Source organism: Lygodium microphyllum, chromosome 2 (genome assembly GCF_053477565.2).
Source record: "Lygodium microphyllum isolate KBCC chromosome 2, Lygodium_microphyllum_v1.1.10, whole genome shotgun sequence".
In the NCBI taxonomy this organism is placed as follows: Eukaryota; Viridiplantae; Streptophyta; class Polypodiopsida; order Schizaeales; family Lygodiaceae; genus Lygodium; species Lygodium microphyllum.
In genome coordinates, this window is record NC_141136.1 from 110,545,852 (window position 1) to 110,551,076 (window position 5,225).

Below are 5,225 nucleotides of genomic sequence, written 5' to 3' on the forward strand. Positions count from 1 at the left end.
AATAATAAGGTTTAATATTATTAAGATTAACCTTATTCTTAAACTCTACTCCCTGTAGATCAGCTAATAGGGCTGTAGACCTATTCTTCCCTAACCTGATGATTTTGTAGGGCCCATCCCATTTAGGCTCCAATTTTCTTGGGAAAAGCTTCCTACGCGCATCATAATATAAAACCAGTTGTCCTTTCTTAAAGGTATACTTCTTTGCTTTCAGGTCATGCAACTGTTTCATGCGATGTTTAGCCACCTCTTGATGTCATAGACTTTGCAACTTAAGTTCATCTAGGTGTGCTAAGGTCGTAAATCACTCTAATAGGGCGTCCTCATTACCCAAAGAATGGTTTATTGCGAATCTAATGGTCGGTAACTTAATTTCTAAGGGTAAAATGCACTCTTCACCATAAACTAGTTTGAACGGCGTGTGGCCAGTGGCTTGCTTGAACGTGGTATTATATGCCCATACTGCCACATACAGCTTCTTATCCCAGTCGCGTTTCTTTTCAGATACGACTTTCGATAGGATACCCACAAGCTGCTTGTTGGTACTTTCAACCTACCCATTCGCCTGCGGATTATAAGGAGTCGTTTTATTGTGCTTGATTTGCCAAGCCTCTGTCAAGCTTTTAATCACTTTGTTCAAGAAATGGGTTCCACGGTCCGACACTAATTCTTTCAGTGGACCAAAACGGCATATTATCTGCTCTAAAAGGAAACTAGCAGTTTCTTTAGCATCATCTTTCCTTTTTGCATGTGCTTCTGACCACTTTGTGAAGTAGTCCGATGCTACAATAATATACCTCTTTTGCGCAGTCGAGGACGGAGTAATAGGACCCACAAAGTCTATCCCCCACTTCTCGAATGGAAGTATTTCCATAATAGGGGTGAGTGGTCTTTTCCTATTCTCTCGACTATCATGTCGTTGACAAATATCGCATCTCTTAACATACGCAAACGCATCCTGAAAAATGGCAGGCCACCAGTAACCTGCTCTTAAAGCCTTTTGTGCTGTAAGCCGTCCAGCAAAATGACCTCCGCAAGCGGAATCATGGCACTCTTCCAAAATGAATGGCACCTCGTCAAGCATCACATACCGGCGATAGATGTCATCAACCCCTTGCCGATATAATGTACCTGCGATCAAGACAAACTTTAACGCCTGCTGTTTAATTTTCCTTCTCTCAGCTTTAGATAGTTCGGATCCAGCCTCTCCTGTCGATAAATAATGCGTTATTGCAGTATACCAGGAGGGAATAGACGCCGTATCTATTTTAAATAACAACTCCATGTCACTACCTTCAGCCACAGATTCTTTCGGCTCCCCAAAGTCTACAAGACATTCCACAATACCTTGTAACCTTGGTGGCTTACTCCTGATCTCATAATCAAACTCCTGCAAAGTGATTAACCACTTCGCTAGATGATCAGGCGGCTGCAGCTTATTCATCAATAATTGAAGCCCCTCCGCCTTCGTATAAAGCACAACTTTCTCATAGAGAATATAATGCTTGAATTTCTTGGTCCCAAAGACCATCACAAGACACAATTTCTCCATGTAGGTATAATTGATCTCGGATACCCCCAACTTCCGGCTAGCAAAAGCCATCGAGTGGTACCACTTCTCCTCCCAAATTTGGGCTAAACAACAGCTGATACTATGCATGGTGGCTGCTGAAAATATATAGAACACCTCACCTCTTTTAGGTGCTTTAAAAATAGGAGCTTTTACTAGCTCTTGCTTCACATCCTCGAATGCTACCTGACAAGGGTCACCCCATACAAACAAACAGCTGAAGAACAATAGATTTGTAAGCGGCAACGTTCTTTTTGCCAAGGCGTTTATGAATCTACGGTAATAACCAACCGAATACAGAAAGCTATGAACTTCTTTCGGAGTGCGTGGTGGACCCATGGCAACTATGACTTTCACCTTCTCGGGATCTGTCGCAATTCCTACCGAACTGACCACATGGCCCAGCAAGAGCCCATAAGGTACACCAAAAACACACTTCCGTGGGTTTAGAGCGATACAAATTTGTATGCAGCGCTCAAAGCATTTTCTTAAAATGATCAACTGCCTTTCCCTCACGGTGGCGGCCCTTAAGTCATCAATAAACACCTTCAACTCTTCAGGGGATATGTCACCGAATGTCTTATCTGCCGTTCGTTGCCACGAACCAGGCGCATTGCATAAACCAAAGGCCATCACATGGTACACAAAAGTACCAAAGACAGTAATAAAAGTTGTTTTCAACTTGTCCTCTTCTGCAATTGCCATCTGGTTATATCCTGCAAAGCAATCCATAAATGAATATATCTCCCTACCCGCTAATTGATCCAAAATCTGGTCAATGAATGGCAATGGGTAGTAATCCTTAACCGTCTGCTTATTCAGCTCTCTAAAATCTACACATAATCAGATTTGATTATTTTTCTTCTTTCTGATCACAACTGGCAAACACCATTCTGTGTGTTGTACAGGAAAGATCAAACCCGCTTTTCGAAGGTTCTGTAACTCTTCAAACAGCCAGTCCCTCAGTTCGAAAGGCATATGCCTTACTTTCTATCGTACAGGGTGGCTTCCTTCCTTCAACGGAATTGTATGAACGGAAAAACTAGGAGGAATGCCTCTAAGTTCATCATAACTCGAGGCAAAGATATCGTGGAATTCTTGAATCAAGGACACATAGTCCTCCCTTTCTGCTGAGCTGAGCATAGAACCTAATTTAATTGGCCGCGAATCATTTGGCGTGCCAAGGTCTAGCTCAATAACATCTGCATCTCTTATACGATCTTGGGCCTCTATCGGCTCGTTCAGAGTGATCTGATAGACATCTTCCGTGGTGGATCCCTCTTTGGACTCGTCACTCAATGATGTCTCACTGGCAGATAAATCCTCTAATGTCTCCAATTCTGTGGAAGATAGAGGAGCTCTCTCACTCTGTGGGGACTCAGGATAGGTATCAATCACCACGCGCTGAGCACCTCTGCCGAATATCAGTCGACCGGTGGGTATATCCACTTGAAAATCTGCTTGCAATATCCAAGGTCGTCAAAGTAATACTTGGTAACTTGGACGCCCTCCAAAACGAATCACCCTAAAGTCCAACATACATTCTACATTTGCAACAGTGACATGGACCTTAGTAATGCAGCCTTCCGGCTATCTCAAACTATCATATGCCATTCTGAGAATTGTGGAGGTATCTTTATGGATCGCAAGATCCAACCTTTCCATCAGTTCAGAGCTCATAATGTTAACAGATGATCCCGTGTCGACAATGGCATAATCTACTAATATCCCATCGACATAGGCTGCAACCCTTGGGCAATGCTTCTCAGCATGCTCGAACCGGTCATCACCAACTTGCACAATACCCAAAGGTTCTACGATATACCCGGTACGTAGGATCTTTCTAAATTCCTTGCGTACTCCTAGGGAAAGCTTAATAAGCTGTAAAAGATTCACATCCGGCTTGACTTTGCAAAGAGAGCTCACTAAATCGAATTCATGATAGTTCGATAGAGCTCGCTTTTCACGCCAAACCATCCGCTCTTTAGGTCATTGAACCGGCTTTATTGCCTCTTTTTTAACTTTCACCTTCTTCCTCGGTGGTTCCTTATCCTTCTTAACATCGGCTTTACTCTCCACGGGCTTCAGAGGTCCCCCTTCCATGGCAGGATCCAGAACTTGCATTCCTATGTCGCCCTGTTTAGGGTTTTCCTCGATAGGCTTATCCTTGTCAGCCTCTCTATCCTTTTGACCTCTTGTAAGGATAGCTCGCAGATTAGAGGTTTCAGCATCATTAACGTGCACAGCCTCAATCAAACTAACCCCACTACCACTAGGCAGCTCCTCCACTGCAGCCTTTTGTCGTTGGAGTATTTGTTTAGGTCCATCCTCTCGCTGGGAATCATTTCCTTGCGCACGATGATGAATAGGCCCTGGTTGCCGACTACCTCGCTGGAGGGAACTAATCTTACTCCAGCAAGTGGTTGCTAAATTGCCGGATTTTCCACAGATGTCGCACTTGACATTTGGGAAATTTTGTGGATAATGCTACCCACCACACCATTTGCAGCTAAAGCTCGAAGGTGCACCCTCATCTGGGTATCTACTTCCTATCAAATTTTGTTGTTTTTTTAGGAAGTTGACATCAACGGCAATTTGTCGATACTGCTCCATAATCATGTCGGTATAATGCTTCATCATGTCCTTAACCTCGCCAAGAACATTGGAAGCGCTCGACTCATAGCCTTGATCATTACCTTGTCGTTCCATCGACCTAACAATTCAATTAGGCATTGGTTGTTGAATTGCAGGCATGGTATTAGGATTAACCGCCTGGCTTCCACCATTTGGAGCCATTTGACTGCTCGTAGGCATCGACATGCTAGGGGGAGCTGGTAATAAAGGCACATTCTGCATCATGTTCCCTCTCCCATTAGGATTAGCCATCGCTATCCCTTGGCTACTACTGCCATTGGCCGTCGCCATATTATTTCCCAATGCTAGACCCATATTCGGATTGGCACGAGAGGCATAGGCTGCTTGTAGTTGGGATTCCACTTCTTGTGCTCTTATAATGGCATTATCTATATCCCCCAAAGGGACACTACTCAACTGCAAGTGGATATTAAAGTCCAAACCATGCAAAAAATAGTGCAATCGAGCAGCTGCGAGAATAGGAATAGAGGTGTCCAACTTACGGAAAACCTCTTTTAGTTTCTTCGCATAAACACGAATATCCTCGGTGGTTCTTGGCGGGTCAAATTGAGTACACGCAGCCAATATTGCCCACCCCTTTCAAGGGCAAACTCCCTTCGAAAAGCTCCATAAAATGAATCAATATTCAATATGGTTCCGGCTTCTAAACCATGATACCATATGGCAGCTCTTCCTTTGAGAGTCATGTTGAAGAACATCATTAAATGTCCTTCTTGGATGCGACAATTAAACATCAGCTTTTGAAACTCCCTGATGTGGAGTTCCGCATCTTCCTCAAGTAGCCCATTAAAAATGGGTAGCGGGTAACCTAGAGCCGGAAAATCCGTCGTTCCTACAGGAATTGCAATGGGCTGCACCATGAAGGAAATTGGATTTGTACTAGGAATAGGGGATGGTGGGGTTACACCTCTTGCACTTGATGTAGACTGCCTTATGGAAGAAAGGGGAGCACTAGAGCTTCCACCTTCTCCTAACTTACTACTTATGGCACCAAGACCAC